This window comes from Leucoraja erinacea, chromosome 1 (genome assembly GCF_028641065.1).
Source record: "Leucoraja erinacea ecotype New England chromosome 1, Leri_hhj_1, whole genome shotgun sequence".
Classification (NCBI taxonomy): Eukaryota; Metazoa; Chordata; class Chondrichthyes; order Rajiformes; family Rajidae; genus Leucoraja; species Leucoraja erinaceus.
Window position 1 is genome coordinate 43,127,029 of NC_073377.1, and position 20,293 is coordinate 43,147,321.

At 40.4% G+C, this 20,293-nt stretch overlaps 1 protein-coding gene across 2 annotated transcripts in view; it reads left to right on the forward strand.

The window, feature by feature from the left end:
• The window catches only part of LOC129696117 (probable phospholipid-transporting ATPase IM), a 199,420-nt gene that overhangs the window by 5,816 nt on the left and 173,311 nt on the right, over nt 1–20,293 (forward strand). The window contains exons 1-2 of one of the 2 annotated variants that reach the window (XM_055633586.1): nt 5,092–6,164; nt 13,228–13,284. The gene's annotated coding sequence lies outside the window, so the exon portion shown is untranslated. Of the gene's footprint in view, nt 1–5,091; nt 6,165–13,227; nt 13,285–20,293 lie in introns of those variants that run through there. The other variant, XM_055633597.1, reaches the window with a different exon arrangement.

Consider the following 20,293-nt stretch of genomic DNA (forward strand, 5'->3'; position numbering starts at 1 on the left):
AATTAGGAGACCAAAACTGTATACAATACTCCAGATGTTGTCTCATCAGAGCCCTATACAACTGCAGAAGAACCTCTTTACTCCATTACTGAAATCTTCTTGTTATGAAGGCCAACATTCCATTAGCTTTCTTCACTGCCTGCTGTACCTGTAAGCCACCTTTCAGTGACAGTGTACAAGGACGCCCAGGTCTCGCTGCACATCCCCCTTACCTAACCTAACCCCATTGAGATAATAATCTGCCCCCTTGTTTTTGCCGCCAAATTGGATAACCTCACATTTATCTATATTATACTGCATCTGCCACGCATCTGCCCACTCACTCAACCTGTCCAGGTCACACTGCAACCTCCTAACATCCTCTTCACAGTTCACACTGCCACCCAGCTTTGTGTCATCCACAAACTTGCTAGTGTTGCTCCTAATTCCCTCTTCAAAATCATTAATATATATGGTAAACAGTTGCGGCCCCAACACCGAGCCTTGCGGCACTCCACTCGCCACTTCCTGCCATTCTGAAAAGGACCCGTTCACTCCTACTCTTTGCTTCCGGTCTGCCAACCAATTTTCTATCCATGTCAACACCCTACCCCCAATACCATGTGCTCTAAATTTAGTCACCAGTCTCCCGTGCGGAGACTGGAGAATTAATAATGGAAAATAAGGAATGGATAATAAATTGAATCAATATTTCGCATCTGTCTTCTGTTGGCAAATAACGCAAGGATTTCTAATGGCCTAGTTTCAAGTGGAACAGCTTGTAACAATCATTTACTTATGTGAGGTATAAGGTATTGGAAAAACAAATGGAACTAATGGCAGACAAGGTACCAAATCTTGATACATCAAAGGACTTTAAAGCAAGTGGCTGCAGAGAAAGCGGAGCCATTGTTTGTGATATTTTTTAATTTTCTGAGTTCCGGGAAGTACCAATGGATTAGAAAATCATAAATGTGATTACATTGTTAAAAATTGAAAAACAAAAGGAAGGCAAAGAGCAGACAACTACCATCCTGATAGCTTCATGTATGTTGTCGGCAATGAAGAAATAGCTGGTCATTTAGAGAGGCTTAATGTAATCAATCTGCCAACATGGTTTTACAAAATATAAATTATATTTCATGAGTGAAGAATTTTAATTGTAATATGTAATGACATTGGAACTAAGAAATTCTTACATACTGTAGCTTAACAGATCCGTACATATAATGACATACAGATAATCAAAAATACAATAAATGAATAACCATAATACCAGGTAATCATATTAATGCAAACGCCAAAGTCCATCATGTAACCAAACGTACAGTCCATAGAAGTTCATAAATGCTGAGGTTGGGGTGGTGTAATATTCAAGAACCTGATGGTTGCTAAGAAGAAGCTGTTCTTGAAACATAGAAACATAGAAAAATAGGTGCAGTAGGCCATTCAGCTCTCTGAGCCAGCACCCCCATTCAATATGATCATGGCTGATCATCTACAATCAGTACCATGTTCCTGCTTTTTCCCCATATCCCTTAGCCCTAAGAGATAAATCTACAGTAACTCTCTTGAACCAGGTGGCTACTGTTTTCTGGGTCCTGTATCTTCTTCCCGATGGTAGGAATGAAATTAGTGTGTAGCCAGGTTGGTGTGAGTCTTTGATGATATTAGGTGACACTCTGAGCCTGTGTCTCCTTTCGATGGTAGGAAGGTCAGTACTTATGATGGCTTGTGCAGTATCTACCATTCTCTAGAATGTTGAGAACTATATTCTGCACTCTGTACCTTCTGCTTATGTGTATGAGACAATAATAAACTCAAGTAGCGTGCAGAAACAAAACTTTTCACTGTACCTCACTATACATGACAATAATAAACAAACCTAAACATTGGATGAGCTACAACAATTGTTCATCCCAGTTTGGCAAAAGAATAAATCAAGGAAGGTAGTGCATCAGTGGATAACAAGGGAAATCAGGGATAGTATCAAAACAAAAGATGAAGCATACAAATTAGCCAGAAAAAGCAGCCAACCAGAGGACTGGGAGAAATTCAGTCCAGCAGAGGAGGTCAAAAGGAAAGGGAAAATAGATTATGAAAGAAAACTGGCAGGGAACATAAAAACTGACTACAAAAGTTTTTATAGATATGTGAAGAGAAAAAGAATAGTTAAAACAAATGTAGGTCCCTTGCAGTCAGAAACAGGTGAATTGATCATGGGGAACAAGGACATGGCAGACCAATTGAATAACTACTTTGGTTCTGTCCTCACTAAGGAAGACATAAATAATCTGCCAGAAATAGCAGGGGACCGGGGGCCAAATAAGATGGAGGAACTGAGTCATATCCAGGTTAGCCGGGAAGTGGTGTTAGGCATATTGAATGGATTAAAGGCCAATAAATCCCCAGGGCCAGATAGGCTGCATCCCAGAGTACTTAAGGTAGTAGTCCCAGAAATAGTGGATGCATTAGTGATAATTTTTCAAAACTCTTTAGATTCTGGAGTAGTTCCTGAGGATTGCAGGGTAGCTAATGTAACCCCACTTTTTAAAAAGGGAGGGAGAGAGAAAACGAGGAATTACAGACCAGTTAGTCTAACATCGGTAGTGGGGAAACTGCTAGAATCAGTTATTAAAGATGGGATAGCAGCACATTTGGAAAGTGGTGAAATCATTGGACAAAGTCAGCATGGATCTGTGAAAGGTAAATCTTGGCTGACGAATCTTATAGAATTTTTCGAGGATGTAACTACTAGTGGATAAGGGTGAACCAGTGGATGTGTTATATCTGGACTTTCAGAAGGCTTTCGACAAGGTCCCACATAAGAGATTAGTATACAAACTTAAAGCACATGGTATTGGGGGTTCAGTATTGATGTGGATAGAGAACTGGCTGGCAGACAGGAAGCAAAGAGTAGGAGTAAATGGGTCCTTTTCACAATGGCAGGCAGTGGAGTACCGCAAGGCTCAGTGCTGGGACCCCAGCTATTTACAATATATATTAATGATTTGGACAAGGGAATTGAATGCAACATCTCCAAGTTTGCAGATGACACGAAGCTGGGGGGCAGTGTTAGCTGTGAGGAGGATGCTAGGAGGCTGCAAGGTGACTTGGATAGGCTGGGTGAGTGGGCAAATGCATGGCAGATGCAGTATAATGTGGATAAATGTGAGGTTATCCACTTTCGTGGCAAAAACAGGGAAGTAGACTATTATCTGAATGGTGGCCGATTAGGAAAAGGGGAGATGCAACGAGACCTGGGTGTCATGGTACACCAGTCATTAAAAGTAGGCATGCAGGTGCAGCGGGCAGTGAAGAAAGCGAATGGTATGTTAGCATTCATAGCTAAAGGATTTGAGTATAGGAGCAGGGAGGTTCTACTGCAGTTGTACAGGGTCTTGGTGAGACCACACCTGGAGTATTGCGTACAGTTTTGGTCTCCTTTGGTCAGGACTTTCATATGAAGAAAGACTGGATAGACTCGGCTTGTACTCACTAGAATTTAGAAGATTGAGGGGGGATCTTATAGAAACTTACAAAATTCTTAAGGGGTAGAACAGGCTAGTTGCAGGAAGATTGTTCCCGATGTTGAAGAAGTCCAGAACAAGGGGTCACAGTTTAAGGATAAGGGGGAAATCATTTAGGACCGAGATGAGGAAAACATTTTTCACACAGGGAGTGGTAAATCTCTGGAATTCTCTGCCACAGAAGGTAGTTGAGGCCAGTTCATTGGCTATATTTAAGAGGGAGTTAGATGTAGCCCTTGTGGCTAAAGGGATCAGGGGGTATGGAGAGAAGGCAGGTACAGGATACTGAGTTGGATGATCAGCCATGATCATATTGAATGGCGGTGCAGGCTCGAAGGGCCGGATGGCCTACTCCTGCACCTATTTTCTATGTTTCTATGTTTCCCAGACATTCGCTGCAGAACTAGGCCATGATGCAATTTTTCTAATGTTCTTTGAGGAGGTCTGATTAGGAACAGTCAACATGGATTTGTGCCTGGAAGGTCATGTTTGACTAATCTTCTTGAATTTTGTGAAGAGGTTACTCGGGAAATTGATGAGGGTAAAGCAGTGGATGTTGTCTATATGAACTTCAGTAAGGCCTTTGACAAGGTTCCTCATGGAAGGTTGGTTAAGAAGGTTCAATTGTTGGGTATTAATGGTGGAGTAGCAAGATGGATTCAACAGTGGCTGAATGGGAGATGCCAGAGAGTAATGGTGGATGGCTGTTTGTCAGGTTGGAGGCCAGTGACTAGTGGGGTGCCACAGGGATCTGTGTTGGGTCCACTATTGTTTGTCATGTACATCAATGATCTGGATGATGGTGTGGTAAATTGGATTAGTAAGTATGCAGATGATACTAAGATAGGTGGTGTTGTGGATAATGAAGTAGATTTTCAAAGTCTACAGAGAGATTTTGGCCATTTGAAAGAGTGGGCTGAAAGATGGCAGATGGAGTTTAATGCTGATAAGTGTGAGGTGCTACATCTTGGCAGGACAAATCAAAATAGGACGTACATGATAAATGGTAGGGAATTGAGCAATGCAGTTGAACAGAGGGATCTAGGAATAACTGTGCACAGTTCCCTGAAGGTGGAATCTCATGTAGATAGGGTGGTAAATAAAGCTTTTGGTGTGCTGGCCTTTATAAATCAGAGCATTGAGTATAGAAGTTGGGATGTAATGATAAAATTGTACAAGGCATTGGTGAGGCCAATTCTGGAGTATGGTGTACAATTTTGGTCGCCTAATTATAGGAAGGATGTCAACAAAATAGAGAGAGTACAGAGAAGATTTACTAGAATGTTGCCTGGGTTTCAGCAACTAAGTTACAGAGAAAGGTTGAACAAGTTAGGTCTTTATTCTTTGGAGCGCAGAAGGTTAAGGGGGGACTTTAAAATGATGAGAGGGATAGACGTTGGCGTGGATAAGCTTTTCCCACTGAGAGTAGGGAAGATTCAAACAAGAGGGCATGACTTGAGAATTAAGGGACAGAAGTTTAGGGGTAACATGAGGGGGAACGTCTTTACTCAGAGAGTGGTCGCTGTGTGGAATGAGCTTCCAGTGGAGGTGGTGGAGGCAGGTTCGATGTTATCATTTAAAAATAAATAAGATAGTTATATGGATGAGAAAGGAATGGAGGGTTATGGTCTGAGTGCAGGTAGATGGGACTAGGGGAGAATAAGTGTTCGGCACGAACTAGAAGGGCCAAGATGGCCTGTTTCCGTGCTGTAATTGTTATATGGTTATATGGTAATAGGCTATTGTGCAGATGTGTATTTGGGTTTTTAAAAGGCTTTTGATTAAGTGCCACATAAAAATATGGAGCACAAGATAAAAACTCCTGGAATGGCATTAGGGGATGTTTGTTAGCATGGATTGAACATCTGTTATCGATTAGAAAACAGAATTAGAATAAATAGGTATTTTTGAGGCTGGAATGATATAACTAGTGGAGTGCCCAAAAAATTAGTTCTTGAGTTAAAAATATTTATGATTTACAGTAATGACCTGGAGGAGGAGGCAGAGTGTATCATATCCAACTTTGCCCATTGCAAGAAAATAGGTAGGTTGCAAGTTGAAATGAGGACATTAGGACTTTGCAACACAATATAGATAGGTTGGCAAATGGTATGCACTTTGATAAGAGGAATCGAAAGTCAGATTAAATGGAAAAAGACTGTAACTGATCAAAGTACAGAGGAATCGAGGTGTGCATGTGCATGAATTACGATATGTTTGCAGGAAGATGTAACAAGTTATTAAGAAGGCCTTTCCTTTTGCTATTTTCATATGTTCTTATGTTAAATTAATGTTAACCATTTCTTGCTCTGATTAGTGAGAGAAAAACAAGTCTACTTTTTGAAGTTTTAAATAATTCATTGTAGATAAACACTTTATTTGCCAAAGTGAATTGATTTCTATCCCATATGAAGGACAGCTGAACTACCTTATGGCTTTTCTTTGAGTTACTGCCTATCAGGTGGTGTGTACACATGATGTAATTTATAGGCAGGTCCAACGATTGATTACCTTTGTTTGCTTAGTGCTACACTGTACCATGTAGATCCATCCACTACGTCACTAAAATTGCTCTGTGTACCTTTTAGTCAGGAGCACAAACCAATTCCTTACAACAGTCGAGCAAATTTTGAGAGGAATTTCTACAGTTTTTACGTAAGTTTCATGAATAATTTGAAGTTTCTGTTTTTGTTTTGCAAACATAACAACTGAACTTTGGCAGATTTAATTATTGGGTAGTTTCTGCATTGTTGTTGGTATTTGTTGATGGTAACAGAAGACACAGCTTATGGTGTTATAGTTAGAAGTTGCCAAGCACAATTTCTTCTGCAAGGAAGCATTGAAGAAAAACACCAGACAGGAATTCGTAAGGTGAGGAATATTTTCACCTGCTTTACTTGATAAAATACATGGGATTCAAAACAAGACTGACTGTACTCTGTATTTCATGCACTTTGTCACATTGTTGGCTGTGTAGCTTATCAACCCAATTTATGATGTTTACCAAATGGGTTCAACTCTTCTGAATATTAAGCAAGAAGGACATTCCGCACAGTGTCCCATACGTTTCCTCGGATCTTGGGGTGGATAATATAATTTTTGATGGTTTAGCATTGAAATTGAGATATATATACAGAGACATATCCTTGGGAACTTGGTTGTAGGGTGAAAGTAACTGGCTCATACTCATTATTTCTTGAGAAATTGAGGGTAGTTTGCTGGATTTCCGCTATAACACCGGAAAGCACTGCAGAGGGTGGTGAAAACTGCCCAACGTATCACCGGTTCCTCACTCCCCTCCATTGAGTCTGTCCAAAGCAAGCGATGTCTGCGAAGGGAGCGCAGCATCGTCAAAGACTGCTCTCATCCCAGCCACAGTCTGTTTACCCTCCTCCCATCTGAGAGGCGCTACAGGTCTCTCCATTGCCGGACCAGCAGGTCCGAGAACAGCTACTTCCCTGTGGCTGTAACATTACTTAACTCTGCACCTTGGTGATTGCCAGTCACCCCCCCCCCGGACACAACTCCCCCCAGAAAAAATGCACTACTACTACTGTATGTACGTATATATATTTATTGCTCACTATTCTATGTTCGCTCTTCTGGGGAGATGCTAACTGCATTTTGTTGTCTCTGTACTGTACACTGCACAATGACAATAAAGATTGAATCTGAATCGGAATCGGATTGAGCCTGGCTTAATTTTTTTTAGAGCAACAAAAAAAAACACAAAGTACTGGAGTATCTCAGCAGTTTAGACAGCAGCTCTGAAGGCAATAGATAGGCAACAGTTTGGATCAGGACTCTTCATACCAATCCGAAGTTTTCATACAGAATGTATTGGGCATATGGAACAAGCTGCCTGGGAAGATAGTTGAGGCAGGTATTATAACACTTGCAGACATGAAGACATTTGGATAGGAACATGGAAGGAAAGATTTTGAGGGATATGGTCCAAACGCAGGCAGATGGGACTAGCATAGATGGGCCTGCTTGGTCGGCATGGGCAAATTGGGCCAAAGGGGCTGTTTCCGTGCTGTTTAATTAAATCTAATCGTGATCTTGCCGAATAGCTGTAAATTTGCACCTACAGTCGGATGCGTTAGTTTGTAGTAACAATTCTTACTGTATTGCAAGTAAGTTGAGACAAGGCATAACACTTTCATTACAGTTGTAGCTATGCTGTGCTAAAACAGTAAAGACTACGGACTGAGTATGAAACCTTCTTGATATTGTTATATTGTGTTATACTTTTACACAATGAGCCAATGATGCTGCAGATTTTTTTGTCCAGTCACCTCTATCGCTCCTTTAAGGTCCATTCCAATTTTCTCAGATATCCTCCCACCTGAATTTCGCTACAGGGACAATGTTAAATTTGGGTATATGTATTCATCATCTTAGTACACCTAGGATTGTCTTCTCTGGTTTCATGTCCTCTTGATATCTATTATCATGTAGCATCAAATATAATGTTGTTATTGTTATTTCATGTTATTTCATGGTGACGTTTAATAGGGTTTTAATAAACTAGTTAAAATATTTTTTTTAATTGGCGACAGTGAAGTGATATTTTGTAAGCAGCATACAGGAGTACAACAAAATTCTGACCTTTTAAAACTGAAATCTGCAACCACAACTAGAGTAGTAAGTAGTGGACTTTTAAGCCAGTTAAATGCATTAGTGATCTCAAGATTGCCCATTAGACTGAGTCGACCAGGCTCTCCGGAACGCGAACTGCACCTGGAAGCATCATGGATGCCTCCATTGAGCTAAGTACGTGAATGTGATTGCCAAGTAGCCCTTCAGGTAAAAGTGAAGCGATTCCACACCCCTCTCTTTCTCCATAGCATTGTTCTAGCCAGTGTATGGTCATTGGAGAACAAGGTAGAACACCTAAGGGCAAGGCTGCTGTATCTGAAGTACATGAGGGACAGCTGTGTACTCTGTTTCACAGAGATATGGCTCACCCCCACCTCTCCAAATATGGTGCTCCAACCTGAGGGTTTTACATCCACCATATAGACTGGATGGCGTTGTCCGGAAAAGGAAGAAATGCTTCGTATTGCTTGAATGTGGCAATCTTGTCCTGTTCCCGCTCCACCGACCTGAAGCATCTGACAGTTAAGTGCCACCCAATCTACCTTCTGAGGGAGTTCTCCACGATAATCATGACACCAGTCTATCTTTCTCCCGAGGCAGATATCAAGCGAGCATTTGAAGAATTAGCTGCCGTAATCAATAGGCACAAAAAGGTGTATCCCAATGCCTTCCACATCATCTCAGGGTACTTCAACAAGACTAGTTTGAAGATGTACCTGCAGAATTCTGAGTCACGTTACACAGTGAGCCTTAAGGCCCCTGTCCCACTTTCCCGAGTTACTCATGAACTCAATACTCATTACTCAAAACAGTTTTCACCACCCTCTGCAGTGCTTTCCGGTGTTATAGCGGAAATGAGGGAGTGCAACGTAGGTTTAATTCCCGGGATGGCGGGACTGTCATATGCTGAGAGAATGGAGCAGCTGGGCTTGTACATTCTGGAATTTAGAAGGATGAGAGGGGATCTCATTGAAACATATAAGATTGTTAAGGGCTTGGACACTCTAGAGGCAGGAAACATGTTCCCGATGTTGGGGGAGTCCAGAACCAGGGGCCACTGTTTAAGAAAAAGGAGTAAACCATTTAGAACGGAGACGAGGAAACACTTTTTCTCACAGAGAATGGTGAGTCTGTGGAATTCTCTGCCTCAGAGGGCGGTGGAGGCAGGTTCTTTCAAGAGAGAGCTAGATAGGGCTCTTAAAAATAGCAGTCAGGGGATATGGGGAGAAGGCAGGAACGGGGTACTGATTGTGGATGATCAGCCATGATCACATTGAATGGTGGTGCTGGCTCAAAGGGCCAAATGGCCTGCTCCTGAACCTATTGTCTATTGTCTATTGAAACGTCCCAAGCTCCGACATACCCGCTAAGTTCTTTCTACGTGCTTGCCATAAGTTTTGATTTTTTTTTAAACTCGGGAGAGCTCTTGGGTGAACTCGCACAGTGGGACAGGGCTTCACACCCGCTGAGTTTCTCCAGCATTTTTGTCTACATTCAATTTTACGTTGCGAAAATGTTATTTGGGCCCCATACGAACCGGCAATGTCTTTCCTGCTGATATGGGATTAAAACACTGCAACGGCAACTTTGCAATCGATCACATTCCAGAAACACCCACTCGCAAGATGATTTAAATGCTCATTTTTGTTGGACAATCATGTCATAAGAGCATCTAAATCGTCTATATTTTGTGTTATTGTCTATCCATAGTCAATATTTTTATACTAAATATATACAACAATTTTAGCCACATGTATTGTACAAAAATAATTTTGATTATCTTGAGTGGATGTTTCTGGATTAATTGATTGGAATTAAACATTAAATTCCTTCCATCTGGCATATAAATTCATGACAGTGAGATTTTAAAATCATGTTATATTGTGAATTCTTGTGTGAATGGGATTAGTTTGTTATTTGGATACTTAGGCTATTTTTAAAAATTACCTTTATCTTAAGAAATTGAATCTACAGGAAATTCTGAATGGGAAAGTAGTGGGCAGAAAGGCATGTCATGTGTGGTTTGAAGAGCAACAAATTGTAGTTTACAATGCCAAAATTAAAAAGTTGAGGAAAAACAAGGTGTACAGAGTTGCTTATTGGTTACAATCTGAGGATTATGACGATGCTACTGGTTATGGTATGCCAATGTACCAACTAGCAACTGATCTTCTCCATAAAGACCTGGTCTATTGCTAGAAATTGTAATTTTTTTACCTATCTGTTACAGACTTACAGCATATAATACAGTAATATTAAAGTTCTGATCTTGAAAATGTCACATTTTTGAATTTTCAAGGCAGTCTGGGTGTTTATTACTAATTCCGTCACAACGGTCAATTTTGTAATTTGCTACAATTAGGTAATTAACTAATTATATGCTTTAATTTCAGGTCATCCAAGTAAGATGTTTTATATTTGTTTCAGAATGCTTCAATCTTAAATACTGAAAATTTCATTGTTCTCTTAATTTTTAAGAAAGTTATGGGCTTTTAACTGTCCTCGATCACAGCTTTTGTGTTAAGTCAATGGAAAAGCAATAGGGAACAAGATGCTAATTTCAGAGTATGAAAATGGCCATAACTTTTTTTAATACTGAAGATATGAAATTGAATTAGGTTCAAATTAAACTTCTTTTTATGCTTTATCTGATGGGATAAATTGCAGACTTGATTTTTAAAATCTCAAAATTTTCTTAACATAGTTCTTAACATAGATCTGTCACTTTTCAGGGTGATACGATGGTGCAGGTAGTAGAATTGCTACCTGACAGCTCTGATAGTGAACTGAGTTCCACCCTGTCCTCCAGTGCTATTTGTGCTGAGTTAATAGACATCTTACTTCTGATCACTAAGAGGGGGACAAAGTATTAGTGGTTTTAATAAAGGAGGGGAATTTGTGTCCGGTGGTGAAATCTTGTTGGAATCATTCCTTTAATGACTCCCTGGTCTTCTCTTCTATCGCTACCTACCACTCCCAGTCGTATGGCACAGTCCCATGTAACTACAGATGTTGGAACACCTGTGCTTTGCTTCCCACCATCAAGGAGCCCAAACATTATTTCCAGATGAAGCAGATTCGCATCTTGGTTTTCCAATCAATTGATGTTTTATATCTAGTGTATTGCATTCAGTGTTCACAATGTTTGCTCCTCTGCATTGGAAAAATCAAATGCAAATTGGGTGATTGTTTTGCAGAGAACCTGTGCTCAGTCCACAGGGATAGAAGCATAGAAACATAGAAAAATAAGTGCAGGAGTAGGCCATTCGGCCCTTTGAGCCAGCACCGCCATTCAATATGATCATGGCTGGTCATCTAAAATAAGTACCCCGTTTCTGCTTTTTCCCCATATCACTTGATTCCTTTAGCCCTGAGAACTAAATTAACTCTCTCTTGAAAACATCCAGTGAATTGGCCTCCACTGCGTTCTGTGGTAGATAATTCCACAGATTCACAACTCTGTGTGAAAAAGTTTTTCCTCATCTCAGTCCTAGATTGCCTACCCCTTATTCTTAAACTGCGACCCCTGGTGCTTGACTCCCCCAACATCAGAACATGTTTCTTGCATCTAGCTTGTCCAATCTTTAAGAATTTTATAGGTTTCTATTTTATATGTTTCCTGATGTTGGGGGAGTCCAGAACCAGGGGCCACAGTTTAAGAATAAGGAGTAAGCCATTTAGAACGGAGAATAGGAAACACTTTTTCTCACACAGTGGTGAGTCTGTAGAATTCTCTGCGGTTGAGGCAGGTTCTCTGGATGCTTTCAATGGGGAGAAGGCAGCAACGGGGTACTGATTGGGGATGATCAGCCATGATCACATCGAATGGCTCATAGGGCCGAATGGCCTACTCCTGCACCTATTGTCTATTGCTTATAAGATTCTCTCTCAATTTTCTAAATTACAATGAATACAAGCCCAGTTGACTCATTCTTTTATCATATGTCAGTCCCACCATCCCGGGAATTATCTTGGTGAGCCTACCCTGCACTCCCTCAATAGCAATAATCCTTCCTCAAATTAGGAGACCACAATTGCACACAATACTCCAGGTACGGCCTCACCTGGGCCCTGTACAACTGCACTAGGACCTCCTTGCTCCTAAACTCAAATCCTCTTGCAATAAAGGCCAACATGCCATTAGCTTTCTTCACTGCCTGCTATACCTGCATGCTTACTTCCAGTGATCATGGGCTTAAGGTTGACTGTCATTTTAATTCACTATCCCACTCCCATGTTTATCTCTTCATTTTGGCTTCCAGAATTATTACGAAACCCAACACAAGCTTGAGAAACAGCACCCCATCTTCCATTTTGGCACGTTACAATTTGCAGAACTCTCATCAAGTTCTCAAACTTTAGATAACCCTTTATTTCTTCCTGAGAATTGGCCGTTATGACCTGCCATTCTTTTCTCCCTCTTTAGTAAAGTCAGTTTGTACAATATTAAAATGACTACACACCATTAACAATGGTTTGCACAAAGAAACTTAATCTTAATTTACCTGCCCCAAAATGTCGCCGTACTGGTAAAATTTCCTTTGTTCCACCCATTGCCCTCCCCTATCTTCCCTGCTACCTCGATTAATTTGTTTCTCTCTTTCTCTGATGAAGCTTCTCAGATATGAAACATTAACTGTATTTCTTTCTATAGATGCTGTTTAACTTACCAAGTTTTTCCAGCATTTTGTGTTTGTTATTTCAAATTTCAAGTATCTGCAATTTTTATTTTTGTTGTGAGGCTAGTAACGATGGGCTAAAACATTTAAATGAGAAATTAAGAAAGGTTTTTTGGGACAGATGCCTGATTGATCTTTTTCTCCAGCCTTGCTGTTCACAATAATCTTTGTCTGTAACTTTTTTAAATTATTATGGACTACCCACCTATTCCCCAGTGTTATGTGTTGACTTCCTTTGCAAAATTAAGGAATTGAATTATTTTTTTTAAGAATATGTTACAGTTCATGGCTTCATTATATGTAGTGAAGATATGTATATCAAGTTAAGATTGTGTTGATGGTGCATGGAAAATGCCACAGGTGTGGCTGTGAATAATTATACAGATAACAGTAAGCACATAATATACTAATATGATGTTCATTTAAATGTGCTGCAGTGACTGAAGGTGTAATATAAAGCATGCCAAAGAAGGCCTTCATATGACGTGGACTAGGTATGTTTGCTTCACTTATAATTTATAGTGTACATTTTGATTTATTTTGAATTAATCATTGACAAGTAAAACTGTAACTGAACAATGGGCTGCCTTTAAGAAAGATATACTTCAGAGATAATTGAGGGCTATTCCCATGAGCTGCAAAAGAAGAAGAACCAGAATTCCCTCGATGACTGAAGAGATACAGAGGAAGGTATAGCAAAATAAGGCTGCTTGTGACAAGGGTTGGTTTATAAATGCCAGGGAAAATTAGGCAATTACAAAAACTTCAGATTGATTGAAAATTAAAATGAGAGGCAACAAGAGTAGATAAGAAATGATGACAGTAAAATCTGATAATCCGGCATGCTTGGGACTTTGGCGATGAAAAATTCACTTTTTTTCGTTAAGCTTCTAGATGTTATTCATATCATGAATATTAATTCTATTTACAGCCAAACACATTGTTGATTCAATTTTTTAGATATTTTGTATTACAATAAATTCCCCAATGAACCAGAAATATTTATAGAAACATAGAAAATAGGTGCAGGAGTAGGCCATTCGGCCCTTCGAGCCTGCACCGCCATTCAATATGATCATGGCTGATCATCCAACTCAGTATAGGAGGCATGAGAAATAGGACCCTTGTCAATTTAAATAAATTGCAAGGGCCCTGGCAAGTCTGAAAAGAGTGTAGGAACCTGGCCCCAGGTTAGTCAGAAGGGAGGGTGGAAACCTAAACCTGGACCCTAATGAGTTACCTACCGCCCGATGTGTCGGGTAGTAGCGTGGGAAATGGGGGCCCTTTGTGAGGAAGGAAACGCTGTACCTTGTGCTATGTAAATTTTTGCAAGGTAGGTGTTTTTGGAACCTGAAAGGTTGCTAACTTAAGGAATGCTGCCGGGAAATAATTAAAAATAGAAAATGCTGAAAATACATAGCAGGGCAGACTATCTTTGGGAGGTGAAACAGTTAACCTTTCTGGTCCTAGATTCTTTCTCAGAAATGAGAAAGAAAAAATCCTTTCAGTAGTAGAGAAATTAAGGGAGGGGCAGGGAGAACAGCTATAATAAGGTGACACCAAATGAGAAAAATGGGATGCCTATTATGGTTCTTTGTCTGTGTTACTTTACCAACAGCTAACAGCAAAGCTGTGTGACATGCCCAGCAGGCAGGATTCTGTTAACAGAAAAAGCAAAACAGAACCAAAATGATTATAGGCAGAAATGGTCAGTTCAGATACAGACAGAAAGTAAGAGCGAGATGGACTTAGAGTCATAGAATCATACAGCACGGAAACAGATCATTCGGCCCAATTTACCCAGGCTGATCAACACGCCCCATCTACGCTAGCCCCACCTGCCTGCGATTGGCCCATCTATATTACTAAAAGTCTGATCTTGACCGCTTTTGGCCCACTGTGGTGCGATTTCTAAGAGCACGCCGCCACCTACGGCTGTCATTTTTGGCCACCTCGCTCAGAGCCCACGTCCGCCTTCCTGGACCAGATGATTTTTCCCATCGATGAAAAATCAGAGAGATATTAATGTTTTTTTTTAAATCACCATTCTCTCTGTTGCTCCTCCTGGAGGGAGGGGGAGGGACTATACAACCAGGAAGTGGTGTGCCTCACTCAGTCTCTGCAAGATGGAGGAAGCCAGAGGGTCACATTTCTCTGAGCTCTGAATAACACTGAACACCTGTCTACTCAACTGTGAGTCCCATTAATGTGGTTTGAAAATGAAAATATGGTTGGTTTGAAGTAAAAAGGCACTACTGCAAATGGTGGTCTGGGTGTTTTGGCTTGAAGTTAAAAGGTACTACTGCAAATGGTGGTTTGGGTGCTTTGGCTTGAAGTTAAAAGGCACTACTGTGATGGTGGTTTGAGTGCTTTGGCTTGAAGTTAAAAGGCACTACTGCAAATGGTGGTTTGGGTGCTTTGGCTTGAAGTTGAAAGGCACTACTGCAAATGGTGGTTTGGATGCTTTGGCTTGAAGTTAAAAGGCACTACTGCAAATGGTGGTTTGGGTGCTTTGGGTAACTTCCTGTTTGCACTGTAAATTGATTTTAGATAAAACGCTACCACTTACGGCTGTGATTTTTGGCCATCTTACTCAGTCCCCCTCCGCTCAGCAGGTGCAGAGGATTCTTCCCATCAATGAAAAATAAAAGTGTTATTAGTGTTTAAAAAATGTTGAGAATCTCTCTCTTGTCAATCACGCCATGAAGGCCACACCTTTTCCGGTGGGAGGGGAAAGGGTTATAAAACCCGGAAGTGTGGATGTGGCTCCGTCTCTGCATGATGGGGTAGGGAGAGGTCATGACTCTGTCTGCGCTGTGAATCAACTGAACACACTGAATGTCAACTGAACTGTGAGTTTGGTGTTTTGTGTGGTTTATGGTGGTTTCACCCTGCTTGAAATGGTATGAAACTGCATTTGAATGTGGTGGCCTTGCACCCTGCATGAAATGGTATGAAATTGCATTTGAATGTGGTGGCATTGCACCCTGCATGAAATGGTATGAAGCAGCATTTGAATTAGGTGGCCTTGCATCCTGCTTGAAGTGGAATGAAACTGCACTTGAATTTGGTGGCCTTGGATACAGCTTGAAGTGGTATGAAACTGCACTTGAATTTGGTGGACTTGCACCCTGCTCGAAATGGTAAGAAACTGCACTTGAATTTGGTGGCCTTGCATCCTGCTTGAAATGGTAGGAAAATGGATTTAAATTTGGTGGCCTCGCACCCGGCTTGAAATGGAATTTCAAGGAATAGCCATGAGTCAACTGCCAGCCCACCAGCCGCAAGTGAGCTGCCAGCACATCAGGCTTGAGGGACTGAGCTGCCACCCCAAGAACCCATACCAGCACTCCAGAAAGCCCCCCCCCACTGGCCACCAATATTGGAATTGGTGGAGAGGTGGAATATTGCGTCGGGTGACCAGCCCTCCTGTGTGAACATGGGACCCAACGGGTCCCACTTAGTCTAGTATCCCTCTAAGCCTTTCCTATCCATGTACGTCCAAATGTCTTTTAAATGTTGTTATAGTACCTGCCTTAACTACCGCCTCTGGCAGCTCGTTCCATATACCCACCACTCTGAAAAAGTTGACCTGCAGGATCCCATTAAATTTTTCCCCTCTCACCCTAAATCTATGTCTTCTGGTTCTTGATTTCCATACTCTGGGTAAAAGACCTGTGCATTCACCCGAGCTCTGCCCCTCATGATCTTAATCAATATATAAGATCACCCCTCAGCCTCCTGCTCTTCCAAAAATAATGTCCTATCCTGCCCAAATTCTCCCTACAGATAAAGCCCTCGTCTTGACAACATCCTCGTAAATCCTCTTTCCAGCCTAATGACATCCTTGCTGTAACAGGATAAGCAAAACTAATCACAATAGTCGAAGTGCGGACTCAGCAATGTTTGTACAACCATAATGTTTTTCTGGATACCTATCATTGAAGCAAATGTGCACCAATATCTGTGAGATGAGCATGGTTCCCACCCTTGTATTCAGCTAACACCACACTTAGAAAAGTTGCAGGCTACTGTTTGAAATGTTTTTTCCTATTGAGAACTGCCTCTTTGTGGCAGGAGATCTCAGAATTTTGTGAATCTCTTAAAATCTTTGAAGTAATCAATGTTTACTATGTATCACCATACTGAAGGGCTAAGATTCATGTTGCTTTTATACTTGCATATTACATGTATAAGTAGATCATTTATCATTGCTCCACCTAATGTGAGTTCTCTGTTTACCACTACCATATACCATCTGCCATGTGACATCCATGGACATTATGGGAAGGGTGGTGCCAGTTGTGTGAGAATTGCTCAGAAAAATTGCTGCACATAATAAGCTTGTCTTTAATGCTTGAACCTCTAACTAAATTGCAAAACTATATGTAATTTCTTTATTTTAACTAACAATGTATTAGGCTCCAGTTGTATATTTTAAAACAAAACACTTGAAATAAAATTCAATGCGAGTTTTTTTTCAGGAAACCAAAACTGTCTTATGTAGGCAATGCAAAGACTTTTATCTATAGCCTATCCTATGCTTCCATTTAAACTAAAATCATATAATTCTAAATATTAAAGTGGCATGAAAAAAACTGATAATTTCTGGATTAATGGCATTTTATTAGGCTCAGTGGAACTTCTGTGAATCGATGTTGAAGGTTGAAAGCTTCAATTTGGTCATGCATTTTGGTATTAGGAATACATGTGTAGACTATTTTCTAAATGGGGAGCAAATCCAGAAATTGGTGTTGCAAAGGCATTTGGGAGTCCTGGTGCAGAATTCCCAAAAAAGTTAATTTGCAAGTTGGAAGACAAATGCATTGCCAGCATTTATTTAAAGAGGTCTTGAATACAAAAACAGGTATGTAATGCTGAGGCTCTATAACGCACTAGTCAGGCTGCATTTGGGGTATTGTGAGCAATTTTGGGCACCATATCTGAGGAAGGGTGTCCTAGCTCTGGAGTGAGTTCTGAGGAGGTTTACAAGAATGATCGCAGGAAGGAGTGGGTTAACATATGAGGAGTGTTTGACGGCACTAGACCTGCATTCGCTGTATTTAGAAGGATGAGGGTGAACATTGGTTTCAGAATGTCTGTGCCAAACATTATGCCAAGATCATCACTTGTTTACCTGCACATAACTCATATGGCCTCCATTGCCTCCATATCCATATGCCTATCCAAAAGTCTTTAAAATGCCACTAACGTATCTGCATCAACCATCACCTCTGGCAGCACATCCAGGCATTTGCCAACCTTCATGTGTAAAAATCTTGCCCTGTCCATCTTTGTGCTTATAAGGTGCTTTTCAACAATTTTATCATGCTTGCATCAGGAAGAATTACTTAAGTTTTGCACTTCATGGTTTAATGGCATAAATCCTTGTGAAATTAACATTTAATTATTTTACTACTTTCACCATTTTCGGGTGTTTTACATATTTCCATTTTCTGCTTCAATGTTATAATAAAATGTTTGCTGCACCACTGCAGATGTTAGTTTCCAAAAATAAATGCTGGAGTAACTGAGCATATCAAGCAACATCCTTGGAAGACATGGATAGGCAAACTTTTGGGTTGGAGCTCTTCTTCAGACTCTGATACGTTTGAATACCAACTGGGAAAATTAAATTAATGTAATTGAATGAAATGTGGAATGAAAATATGTTTCCCCTTTCTACTTAGGCCATGAATAGTTTTTAATCTGATATACAAATCAATGAGAGAAATACAGCAAAGTTTATGAAACATAATTGAACCAACCACCACTGTTAAGACATATGCGGGCTCTTGTACTGTAGGCTGACGGAAAACTGCGAGTCCACAAAATTGCATCAGAACCCAGCTCACCCATTAAATTAGCTATGCAAGATGATGTAGCAAGCAAAACTGGGGGGAAAGGACTCACGTTTTGTAGTTGGAATGCCAAGGGCGCGAATCAACCAATAAAAAGGGGTTAAATACCAGCCCACTTAAAATCCCATACACTGACATAATATTTCTTCAGGAGACTCACCTCAAGCACGATTCACACAGCAGGCTGAGGTGTAAGTGGATTGGACAGTTGTATCACTCACCTTTCCCTCTAAAGCCAGGGGTACCGCAGTTCTAATCCGTAAAGGTATCCCGTTCAAACATAAGTCCACAATAGCTGATAAGGAGGGTAGGTATGTTATAGTATCCGGAGAAATGTACTCAACCTCATTGACTTTGGTGAACATATACAGTCGAAATTTTGATAACGCTCAATTCTTCAATAAAATATTTAATTTAATCCCAGATATGTCCCAGTCCAATTTGATAATCGGGGGGATCTAAACTGTGGATTAGACCAATACCTAGACAGATCTTCATTTCAAAGAATAATTACATCCAAATCCAGTGAACTTCTGAATACTTATATAAATAACACAAATATAAAGGACGTATGGAGGATTGCCAATCCTTCAGGAAGAGAATATTCTTTCTACTCAGGTATCCATAAAGTGAACACAAGAATAGATTATTTCCTGGTTGACTCCAAACTTCTGCCATATACTTACAACCCAAAATATCATAATATCATTATTTCAGATCATTACCCTTTTACATTTTCTGTGAAACTGGGAGGAATGGCGAGAGGACAGCCGTGCTGGAGATTTAATCCACAAATAATCGCAGAGGCTAGGTTTTGTGACTACCTGAAGTTACAGATGGAAATCTTCTTTGAGACAAATAACACTCCTGGCATTTCTCCATCTTTACTTTGAGAAACCTTTAAAGCCTTCGTCAGAGGTGTACCAAGCATCGGTAAGCCGCAGAGGAATTTCTTACCAAGCATCGCAGAATAAGAGAAATAAGGCAGAACAACTGGAGTTAGAAAAACAAATAAAACAGTTAGACTTAGAAAATGCGGCTGACCCGTCCACTAAAAAACATAACAAGATAGCTGCACTCAAATTCAAACTAAACCAGTTACTCTCGGCAAGAATCAGTAGGGCATTTCAATACACAAAACAAAAACACTTTGAATTCGGCGATAAACCTCATAAACGTTTATCAAGACAACATCGTAAATTAGAAAATGACCTTACCATACATAAAATCAGATCAGAAAAAGGTGAACTGCTCTCCTGCCCAAAGATGTCAACGAAAGATTTCAACAATTTTATCAAACCCTCTACTCGTCTCAAACAACAGCCGATTCATTCACGATGCATACTTTTCTGGATAAGTGCAACCTTCCATCCCTCAGTGAGTGAACGTGAAGAGTTGGATGCAGAAATAACAGTAAAGGACATTTCAGAGACCATTAAATCACTGAAAAATGGAAAAACTCATGGCCCAGATGGGCTCAATAATGAATTTTAGAAATATATTTACGACATAATTGCTACACATCTACAAAGCCTGTTTACCCAAGCGTTCAAGGAGCAGACTTTACCGCAAACTCTAGCAGAATCAATTATTACTTTGATTCCTAAAAAAAGATAAGAACCTTGAAGGGCCGGGATCTTAT